Source organism: Cervus canadensis, chromosome 6 (genome assembly GCF_019320065.1).
Source record: "Cervus canadensis isolate Bull #8, Minnesota chromosome 6, ASM1932006v1, whole genome shotgun sequence".
NCBI classification, from domain to species: domain Eukaryota; kingdom Metazoa; phylum Chordata; class Mammalia; order Artiodactyla; family Cervidae; genus Cervus; species Cervus canadensis.
Genome location: NC_057391.1, coordinates 7,998,182 through 8,009,442, shown reverse-complemented (window position 1 = coordinate 8,009,442; position 11,261 = coordinate 7,998,182). Strand labels below are relative to the sequence as shown.

Here is an 11,261-nt window from a genome sequence, read left to right as displayed (position 1 = left end):
ACGTGGCCTGAGCATCAGGCACAGTGCTGTGTGGGATGGCCTCCGTCTCTCAAGAGCACTGTGCCCCGTTTCCGAAGGGGAGAGCAGAACAACGTAATGGCGTGCTAATGAGCTGGTCAACATTCCCAATTTACCCCTTTCACTCCAGGCCCAAACTGAAAACGGAACTGGGAGACCCTCCCAGGGCTCCCTCAGGGCATGGCCCTGCCCCGCAGAAGAGCAGCAGCTTCTTGCCAAGGAGGTTTGGGGCACCCACCCGAGGAAAGGGGGTGCTGCCTGGGTGCTCACAGCCCTGTCCCCAGCTACTTCAGAGGCCACTGGCTCTGGGCCTGGTTAGAAGGTTACCTCTTATAGACAGTCTCAAACCTCCATCCTGTATTATAACAGAAATTCAGGGCCCAATCTTGTTTCCAGAATCACTGTGGTCAGTAATGCAACTTCTCAGCCAGAATGTGGGAGCTTTTTTTCTCAGTAAGAACAAATGGATAGGAATTAAAAGCACAAATGAGGGGGAATTCCCTGGCAGTCCATTGGTTAGGATTCCTTGCTTCCATTGCATGGGGTCTGGTTTGATCCCAGGTTGAGAAATTAAGATTTCAGAAGCTACACAGCATAGCCCCCCCCAAAAAAAGTTATGTAGCGATAACTGTCACACTAACCACTGTGAGACCTTGACTCCTCTTGGCCTCAATCTCTCATCTTTAAAGACAGCAATGTTAGGCACTCACCCCTAAGAGTTCTTGTGGTTCTGAGGGTTCCTGTGTTTTCCAGTCCCCTGTCCAAACACTGAGTCCCTCACCAGCGATGAATGGCAGTCCCTGCCCTGGGCCACTTTCCAGGGCTGAAACCTGAGCATAGAGCTGGAGAGGGACAGGCTGACTTCACCTGCAGCGGGTGCCTCGGGGCCACCCGGACACCTCACTGCCAGTCTCATTGTGCACTGCATGGAGCTGGCCCGGTGAACCCCACTCGGAGTGGGGCGCCTGAGTTCCCAGAGGAATGAGCTCTACTTGCTAATACAGCTCGCTTCATAAGGGTAATTTGACTTGGGAGATCTGATTCTCAACTGCTGTTGACCATCTAGACCATTAATTCATTCTTCTTTTCATTCATTAATTCAACTTTTTTTTTAAACATTATTATATAATAGGCACTGTGCAGGGCTGTAACGATACTGAGGTAAGAGGACAAAGATTCAGCCCGCGTGGTGCTGGAATTCTATTCGGGAAAGAGACATTAACCAAATGGGCATGTAGCACTGTTTCAGGTAGTGATAAATGCTGTGCTGAAAAAAATAAAACGAGGTAAGGGATGAGGGATAATCAATGGTGGATATTTTGACTCTTTGGGGGAGTTTTCCAGGGGAAAAGGAATTTGGGAAGGGAATTCAGGGAAGACCTCTCTGTTGGGGTAACATTTGAGCAGAGATCTGAATGGAGAGAGAGGCCAGGCTAGGGCAAGGTGCAGGCGAGTGTGTCTCGGGAAGGAGGAACAAGCAAAGTGCAGTGGTCCTGAGGTGGGAACAAGGATGCTTACCTGTGTGTGTCTGGGTAGCAGCCTTTCCACTGAGGGGTGAGAGTTAGCCTTCTTAATCTGACTGGTCAGAGGCTGCATAGTACAAGTATGAGCTGCAGGGAAGGAATCTGCTACAGTGTGTCTTTAAAATGACAACACAGGTGGCCAGCAGGCTCACCTCTAACGTGCAGGGTCCGGAGCACGTCCAGGTGAGCAAGTACTATATGTCTAAATATTGCAAAAGGATCAATCAGGCTAATGCAGGAAGAGGCCCATACAAGCCCTGGAATCAAGAGCAGGACTGTTGGCCAAGGAATTCTGGAGCACCAGGCGGTCCAGAGGGCAGAGAGCAGGCTCTGGATGGGCAGCAGCTGGAAAGGGACCTTGCAAAGCCAAGCTGTCCAGGGCAGGGGTACCTCCTTGGCCGAGTATGATGGACACTATAGATGGTTCCTGAATGGCTAATGTTTAAGAAAGGATCCTTCACGCAGTTAAGCTGCAAACCAGGAAGTGAGGAATGTTGTCAAGGAGCCAGAGGTTAAACCTTTGGGACAAGAGTGAGAAAGAGCTGATAGACATCTTGAACTATTTAACCAGGAAGTTTACAAATTTCTTGTATTTTCTGTTTATTTCTTCATTGTTCTTTTGACACCTATAGCAAACTCTTTGAAAGCTCTATTCAGTCTTGGCTAAGCAAACCCACAGAACGGTGTCCATCTTTGCTTGAGGCAGAATATTTAAGGGGGCAGCGCCACCTGAGGGGATGGCAGGAACTCAAGCAGAAGACCCTGAAGAAGTCCCTCCAAAACCCCTACCACCACACACACTCCTGAAAGTATTCTTTCCAGAACTAATGTTGGGAAGTGCGAAGAAAAGAAGCCCTTTTAGTACAACAAGACTAGTAGAGGCGCTCAGTGCCTGCTCTTCCCTCTTTCTCTCAATAACAGAACCCCAGTGTTACCTGCAGCACAAGTGGCCAGTATAAAGACACTGTTTCTCACGCTTCTAGAAGCGCGGTCTGGTCGTTTGACCAAAGTTCTAGTCAACGGGATTGAGTAGAAGTAATTTGCATAACTTCAACTTGTTCTTCTAAAGGAAGAAAGTTCCTCTCCTCTTCCTCCTCCTCCCTGCCTACTGGCTGGAGTGTGACATGGTGGTTAGCCATCCTGAGCAACATGGACAAGGGGACACCCTCACAGGCAGAACAAGACGGAAGGGACTGGGTCCCTGACACCATAGACCTAACAGGGTAGTCTTGGCTTTCTTACATTTGGACTATTAAGTGAGAAAGAACTTCTATCTCGTTTAAGCCACTGTTGGTTTTATTGTTGTCTGTCTCTGTTGTAGTTGCTGAAGCCTCATCCCAACAAAGGTAGTACTTTTACTACCTCATGGAGGTAACAAATCTCATAAGTTTAATTTCCCCTGTATAAAGGACTTCCTTTCACTTGCCTTGAAGACTGTGGGTTGTCTCCTAATCCATGTTTGTTCTCCTGTAATTCTTTCTGAATTACATAGACTTTGATCACGTCACTGCTCAGCACGTGTCTTTCTAGTTGATATTCTTTGAGTTTTAGTCTGACCTCATGGAGAATGCCTCTGCCTTTCCTAAAATTTGATGACTTCCCTTTTATTATCTTCTTTCCGTAAAATGGTACCAGAGGCTTTTGTCTGTGGACTGGAAATCTGGCCCAGGATCTACAAATGTTTGTTGAATTAAGTTGAATTGAACTTCAAAAAGCAGTTTCTCTGTAAGAAACAAAATGAAGTAAGTTCAAGTTTCCAGACAGCACAGCCCAGGGTTTCATGTACTATGTCAAGTAGATGACATGAGGCCATGGAAGGAGTTAAGACTTGGAGAATATTCCTTTACAGGAACACGCTTCATCTTCTGCCCCCACCCCACCCTCAAATTCCTGGCCAATTCCTATCTACCCTTCTTGTCTCAGCTTCGACAATACTCCCCAGGCTCCTAGGCCAGGTTGCATTCCTCTGTGTTAGTATCTCATAGCCTCTGGTACTTGTTCTTTATCATACACCTGATGCTCATGTTTATTCCTCTGCTGTCTATCATTTTTGGTCAGCTGTCGAGGCATGACTACACCCTCTGTGTGTCCGCAGAGTCCAGCCCAGTGCTTGGCTTACAACTGGTGCTCAGTAACAATTTAGTAAATGAATGAGTGAATGAACAGACAATGAATGAATAGCATTATTGTGACTCCTCTCTTGTACCCCATAGTAGAAGCAAACCCTAGGCTCTTCCTAAGGAAAATTTTCAGTTTCCAATCACTTATCACTTTGCCTGCTGCTCTCATTCTGGAGTGAGTAACCATCGTTTCTCCCTTGGGTTATTGTATTAGATGCCTAACTGGACTCTCGGCTTCTATTTCCCTTCTGTCCTCCCCCTCAAAACACACACCAACCTTTCAGTGCAAATTCAGAAAAAAAGTGAGGATGAGGGCCAAGTCACAAGTGAAGGCCATGTAGAAGATAGCAATTATGTGCTTCCCAGAGCAGGAAACTCATAAAAACCTCCTTTTTAATGTTTTAACTACTTCAGGTAAAGACTACATTTCTCGTTCTCTATTGACATAGATTTTGGTCAATGCATTGTGAGAGGGGCAGGTGCATCTCTGAGCCACACCCTTTCTAAGGGTATGAAGCTGCTTCTTCATCTCCCTTTCCAGCTGTCTGAAATACAGAGGAGGCGGCAGCAGCTGGAGCAGCCATCTTAGCCCATGAGATGGAAGCCAGATGTTGAGGAAGGCAGGACAACAATAAGGAAGGGTGAGTTCTCAATCTTTTGGAGCTCTGTATCCGCCTTGGAATGTGAGAGAGAAATAAAATTCCATCTTGTCTAAGTTACTCCAATTTGGGGTGGCTGGTACAGCAGCCTGATATGTATCCTACCTAACACATCCTCCTTTCCCTAATGCAGTCGCTTCATGAGACTGAAAAGGAGATTATGAAAAGTATACACAGAAAAGTCAATATCCCTTCTGATGGGTATCTTGAGGACCTCTTGAAAATTAAGGGAGAGGTGGAGAATAAACCCTTATTCTAAAGCAGCCAGGAAAGCATTATCTTCCACCCAGGAAAGGCTCTCTGGTTCCATATGTTAACGTGTTGGGGAAGCATGGGAGGGCAGAGAAGGCAGGCCTGCTGCTTGGTTTCAGACTCTAATGTGTAAAATGCCTTTGGGGAGTGAATAAGAGAATTAACTTAAGCTCTGGGTTTGGGGGCTTTAGTGGGCTTACGACAGACTTTTAATCACCCTTCACTCCCTGTGGTCCCAGTGTGTGAATTTTAATACATTCACTTGTATCACAACCCAGGGCAAGGTCTGCGTGTTTATGACCCACCATTGTGTGAGGCTGCTGCCCGCCCCAGCCAGAGTGCTGGATGCCCAGGGCCTGCATCTGGGGACAAGAGTTGCCACCAACAAGGTAGTTTTCCCAACAATTCTCTACCACATGAAAACACTGTATATAGGTTTGGATTAATATCAACCTATATTTGGGTGAGATGGAAAATGTGAATTTGTTGTAAATCTGCCAGACTGCATGCATCCACTAACCAGTTTTTTTTTCCCTGAAACTTACTGGTTTGGCAATTCATTTTTGATTCTTGACTCAGCTCCTCCCTAAGTTCAGGTTGATTGATAGAACTCCTCTGGATATTTGTATTATTTCTCCTCATAATCACAAATGTTAAAGATTCACCTGCATATACCACTCTTTCACAAGCTGGGGCTCTGGGGGGCCTGAACACCTCCCAAAGTTGATTGCAAATATATATGCATTTTAGTGGGAGGAGGTGTATAGCTTTCATCAGATTCTCAAAGGGATCTGTGACTCCCCTAAGAAAAAATTATTTTAAATACAGGAGTTACCATCAGAGCAAGCAAGGCTGATTAGGAAAGCAGTCATTTTGGACAGTAGTGATTTATCCCCTAATCCTCCTCTTTCAAGCCTCCCACTACCACCAGACAGACATGGATGTCATTTATCTAGGCAATTTGCCTCACCTTGCATTCCTCTTTTAAAATGGGAACATTCTATAAAAGGTATTACATTAACTCTTAACACCTAAAATTACTTTATTCCTCAGGATCCCGTGTTCCTGGGTGGAAAAAGAACATTGATTGAGAAGGTGGGAGGGTCAGAGCATATTAAAACAGCTGCTTCTCAGGCTCACCTCTGCCTCTCACAGGGTGTAAATGCCTGATGGCCAGTCCACCATGGCTGAAAAACTCAGTGCAGGGCATGCTGGACTGTAAGCTCCACCGGGCCAGGGGTCTGACCCTTTGCTCACCTCTCACTCCCCAGGACCCATCACTGACATGCCCAGCACATAGTAGGAGCTGGGCAAATATTGGTCAGCAACCTCATCAGTCACTTTGTGTGGATAATGTATTTCCTTGTCCAGCTGAGAATGGTTCCAAATGATAAAACCGATTCAAGGAGAAGGTTAATAACCTAATTAGAAATACAAATACTGAAGTATCACCACATCTGGACACCAGGGACATGCATGTGTACACACCTTGATGCAAAGAAGGAATGCACAGGCTGTCCTAAGCCTAATAAACTGGAAAGGGGAGAGCTACCCATTTAAGAAATCTTTGGAATAACTTATTCAAGACTCCCCCGCCACCCCGCCCCACGAGGTGCTCATAACAGAGTTGTTGCTTTTTCAGTACTTTAATAATGTTTGGACAATGACGCGGAGAGACAGAGACCCCCACGGCCGTTGCCCCTCAGGACTCGAGGCCAGTGAAGGCCCAGCCTTTGCCGCGTGCAGACGCGCCCGCGGCGATGCTGCGCTGCCCGGGCACACAGCTGCCCGCGTGCTGCTCTCGTGGGGTCGGAGTCACGTCCACCTGTGCCCACAGGTTCCGTGCACGGCCCCTCGGCGCCCGGCCCAGCCCGGGGACCCTCGCTCCGACTCCTCCAGCGATCCTCGCTCCTCCAGCGACCGCTGTCCTCGGAGTCGTCGCGGCAAACCCTGCTCGCGACGCCGACGGCGGGCGCCCAAGCCCGCCCGGGCCTGCCCGACGGAGGCGTGGGCCCGGGGAGGGGGCAGGCCGCGCGGCCGGCGCAGCGCCCCCTGCGGGCCGGGCGGGGTCGGCCCGGGCGCCCCTCCGGGACGGCGGGGCCGCGGGGCGGCGGCCGCTTCGGGCGGGCCGGCCGGGCCGGCAGAGGAGTCGGGCTATTTTGTGACGGCACCATCCACCCAAGCCTCATTACCACCTCTTAATGAGACCCCTTTACTCCGTGACGTGCAACCGCTCCATCTCATTAAGGAAATCGCTCTTCAATGCTGATTATTTTATTTGCAGCCATAATTATATTTCTTTCGGCTAAATCACGGTTTAATCGAGCCCACATGGAGGGCAGCAGCACTAATTACGGCGGGGGATGCGGCGGCGGCGGCGGCGGCGGGCGCGGACCGACTTTGGGGGGAGGGGGCTGGGGAGGGGGCGCCCGGGCGGCGGGCGCGGCCGGGGGGCCCGCGGGCGGGGAGGGCCGCGGGCTGGGGGCGGGGGCCCGGGCTCAAACACAACAACTTATTACTTCTAATTCCCCAACTGTCACCAAATCACCTGCACGAAACAAGAATCTAATTTGTTAAGCTGGCATGTCTGCAGATGGAAGATCGATCTTCTCTGTAGATTTCTCTAATTGAGTGAATATAGACGCCCGGAATTAGCCGCGCTCGGGCCGCGGGGAAGGGGGGAGGGAGGGGAGCGGGAGGGAGAGGAGAGAAAGGGGAGAGAGAGAAAGGGGGAGAAAAGTCTGAGAAAGGGGACTGCAGGATGGAGGCACAGGGAGGGAACGAGAGGAAGGGATGGGAAGGCGGCAAGGCAAGAGAGAGAGGAAGGAGGGAGTGGGACGCGAGAGGAGAGGAGAGGAAAGGGAAAAGGGAAGCGAAAGGAGCGAGGGCAGGACGGCAGAGAGGAGAGAGCTGCAAGGAGGAAATCCTCCTTGACGACGGTTCCCTCCCGGGAGAATGTATCGCCCCCCTCCCCGCCCCCCAAGTGCACACCCGGGGAAGCCCGGCTCCGGCGCGGGTCTCAGGCCGGGACCGAGCTGCCGGCGGGAAGAAGGAGGTTGGGACGGTGGGGCCGGGCGGGGAGCGAGCGCGGAGGTGGGGGCGCCGGCGGCGCCAGGAATGGCTTACAGAATCACATTTGTTTTTCTTGTGATTTTATTAAAAGTCACTCCTCATCTCCAGAATGCGTGAAAATATCTACTTTCCACTCAGATACACCGCATTAACTTGTTGGAGGCGAATTTGTTTGTTTGTCTATTTTATTTATTTGCTAGATAAGATTGATGCAGTCTTATTAGCGCTATATCTAGTTATAGAAAGAGATAAGGATGAGATGTTTTTCTTTTTATTCCAATTACTAGCCTTGTCACCTAACTGAATAGCTGATATATGATTATTTATCCTGAGTAAATAGAAATCAGAAAAGCAGCGAACTTAACACATAACAAACAAAATCTCTATGTCACTTATTATATTCCGTGTGGCTAATTGGGGCCATTAAAATTACAGGGCTAAAGGCGGGATAGAGGAGATACGGAGTCAGGCGGGCGGGTACTGATCTGTCATTGTTTTGTGCTGAATTTTCTGCGTTGAGGACCGCGGATGTTAGTTGTTGGAAGGCAGAGATTGAAAACAATAAGCAAGGGACCCACTCCAGCGCCCACGAAGAGTCATCAGGTGGACTGCATGGATGTAGTTTGCAAACTCGAATGTATGGGAAACTTAACTGCGGTGGAAAAAAAAAAAATATGTTGAGTTCGAGTATCGCCACGGGCTTCTGGGAAGGGTAGGAAATCAGACGCTCTGGCGGCGGGGTTTCGCTCCTCCGCCCCCCTCGGCACAACCCCGAGATTTCGGGTGCGCAGGCAACGGACACAGACTGCCCCTACAAACGCCCGCACAAGTACACGCGTCACGCGCGCGCAGCTCCGGCTCCCTGCGCCTAAATAATAATAATAATAAATAAAGTCTAGAGTGTGGATCTTTGACTTCTAGCTTCTAGGCTGGAGCAAGGAATTTTTTTTTTTTTTTTTCTGGCCACGAGCTCCGCGACGACATCAGTGGGACAAAACCCTGGCTGAGAGCGGCCGGGAGTCCCTGCGCTCCCAACGCAGAAAGGACTGGAGGATGCACTTGGGGGCCGGGCCCAGACCTGTTCGGCTAGGGGTTGAAGGCGCTCATTTAGCCCCTGGAGGAAGAGCCGAGAGTCGCGGCCCGAAGACAAACCGAGGGCCCTTTCCCAGTGACCGGACGGGAGTGCTGAAAGCCTTTTTGGCTATGGTCTCTTTAGCTGGGGACCTCGAGAGTGTTCTTTTATGCAGAGAAGTGTGGAAGCACCTATCACCCCTTCCCAGACGCTTGGCGGCCCTCCCAGGTCCTTTTCCTTCCACTCACCCCATCCTCCCATCGACTGCCCGAGATGAGATAGACATTCAGCGCTCCTAAACCGTAGTGTGCCCCACGGAGCCCTTTCCGGGACGGGTTGGGTGCTGAGGGTGAGGGCTGGGGGATTTGAAAGTTGTGGGAGAACTTCTTTCCAGCGCAGTGGACTTGAGACCCTTCTGTTTTTTTCTTCGGGTATTTGCCCCCACTCTTTATTCTGTTTGAGGTTTTAAGGTAGACCGCCATCTGACTCGCCATCGCGCTTGGGTTATTGCATATCTGGAAAAGTAAACAGGAGTGTTCAAGTCACTTGATTTGTTTTCTGTAAGCAAATAATACCCAAAAGCATGGCTGTAATTTACCACGAATTAAAATTGATTCTTTTCATCAGGCAAGAAAATAGGAAAATGTGAGATCGTTAATTATTGAGGGAGGCGCTCCTCATTAAAGGGAACAATGTTACAATTCAGCATTTAATAGCAGGAATGTGAATAATAACGCGCCATATTTCAGCCCACTGTCTGCAAAAAAAAAAAAGAGAGAGTAGTTTACAAACAGCCCAAGCAACCGAAAGTTACATTTAATAAACACCCAAGGCTTCTGTAAATGGAAAAAGCAATTAGGGCTCTGGGCACACTACCCAATTCTTCAGGAGCATCTGGTATATATTTTTATTTTCTCTCTCTAGGTTTCTACAAAGGATTCGCAATGAATGTGGAAATAGAGAGAAAATCAGAATTACAAACCTAATCAGCATAAATCCATCATTAAAGCACTTGCTGCCTGGATCCCCCCATACCATCCCACCCCTCTATCCAGTCACACTCTATTCCTAAACCTTGCTCTGGACCAGGATGGGAAAGCAGAAGGAAAGGCAATTTTGTAGTTGCTGTGTTGGTAGTTTATATAATCAACCTTCGAGGTTTTGTTTTCTTAAATATATGTGTGTGTGTGTGTGTGTGTGTGTGTGTGTGTGTGTGTGTGTGTGTGTATCTCTCCCAGAAAACCACCTTCTTTCAAAACTACAAAGTTCTCTGGTTCTGTCTGAGCGCGTGGCCCAGCGAGAGCTGGATTGGATTCCCTGGCCTTTAAATGCTCTTTGTGCTTCGTTAAAAAGAAGAAGGGGGAAAAAAAGAGAAAGAAAAAAATGATTTCCCTGTGCATCGCCCCTTGGCAGGCTCTTGTACAAAATTCAATCTCTATTTTTTATGAGAAGTAAACTGTCTAAATAAATTTTATTAGGGGCAACCAATATATTTTCTGGTAGTTCCCTTTGTTCCACTTCTACGTGTGTGTAACAATCTAAAACCTATTTATTGAGGAAAAATCACTGGATCCGTCATAGAAAATCCTTTTACTTTGCTTTGAAGTGATTTCTGAAGACATTCTTGTCATTCCGAAGATTTGGGGGCCATTGGGCTAAAGCCTCGCCTTGTTAGGGACTTCAGTTCCCATGATCATGTGGGAAATGCCTTAAATTATCAATAGCAATGGGCCTGACCGGCACTTTCCCGGCTGCCCGAGGAACGTGGGAAGATGACGGAGAATAAAACTCGGGTAAATACATCTCAGGAGCTGCCCAGGTGGATTCAGACATTGGCCAAACGAAACGAGCTGCAGAGAGGGAACCGGGAGCGGGGGCGAGCATTTTACGTCCAGACTATTGTCATTTTCCTCGCCACGCCTGCTGGCAGCCGACTGCTGACTCGCCGGCCAGCCCCAGCTTGCTCCCTCGCCACCCGACGCCCCCACCCCATCCAGTCACCCGTCACCCCCTCCCACTCTCAGATTTCCTTTTTTTTTTCCGCCTTTCCTTTTTCCCTCTGCCCTCAACCCCCACCATCAGATGCTTATGCTCTGAAGTCTTGGAAGAAATGATTTAGTTTGTTTATACTGCTATAAAAATCAAGACCAATAGAAAAGTCATAAAATGAAGCGGGCTATCAATCACGCCGCAGCATTGTTATTCAGCGGTTACTAACAGAGATGGATAATCCTTTGATTTCGTCCCATTGTTATTACTCTGATGTGTCTTCACATTAACTGTTACACATTTATTTATCGACCTGAAAGATGCAACAAAACAGAATATACGAGCGTGTGCGTGTGGAGAAAGCTGCCCGGCCCGCGGCTGATCTGGGGCGGCTGTGGGCCCCGAGCGCGGGTGTGCACACCTGGGAGGCCCCGCGCCCTCTCCTCCTCTCCAGGCGGCAGCCTCTCCTCGCTCCCGCAGACAGGGCGCGGGGCCGCGGGGGTGCCGGCTGCCGAGGAGCCGCCGGTGTGAAGGAGCGGGGCGCCTCCGCCAGGCC

The 11,261-nt window shown here is 49.2% G+C and overlaps 1 long non-coding RNA gene across 1 annotated transcript; it reads left to right on the top strand.

Moving 5' to 3' along the window:
- Nucleotides 1-3,167: 3,167 nt before the first annotated feature.
- On the top strand, nt 3,168-4,950 carry LOC122442998. Its single transcript, XR_006269864.1, has 3 exons — nt 3,168-3,283; nt 4,203-4,302; nt 4,851-4,950. It is a non-coding gene; the product is annotated as an uncharacterized LOC122442998 (long non-coding RNA).
- Nucleotides 4,951-11,261: the final 6,311 nt, after the last annotated feature.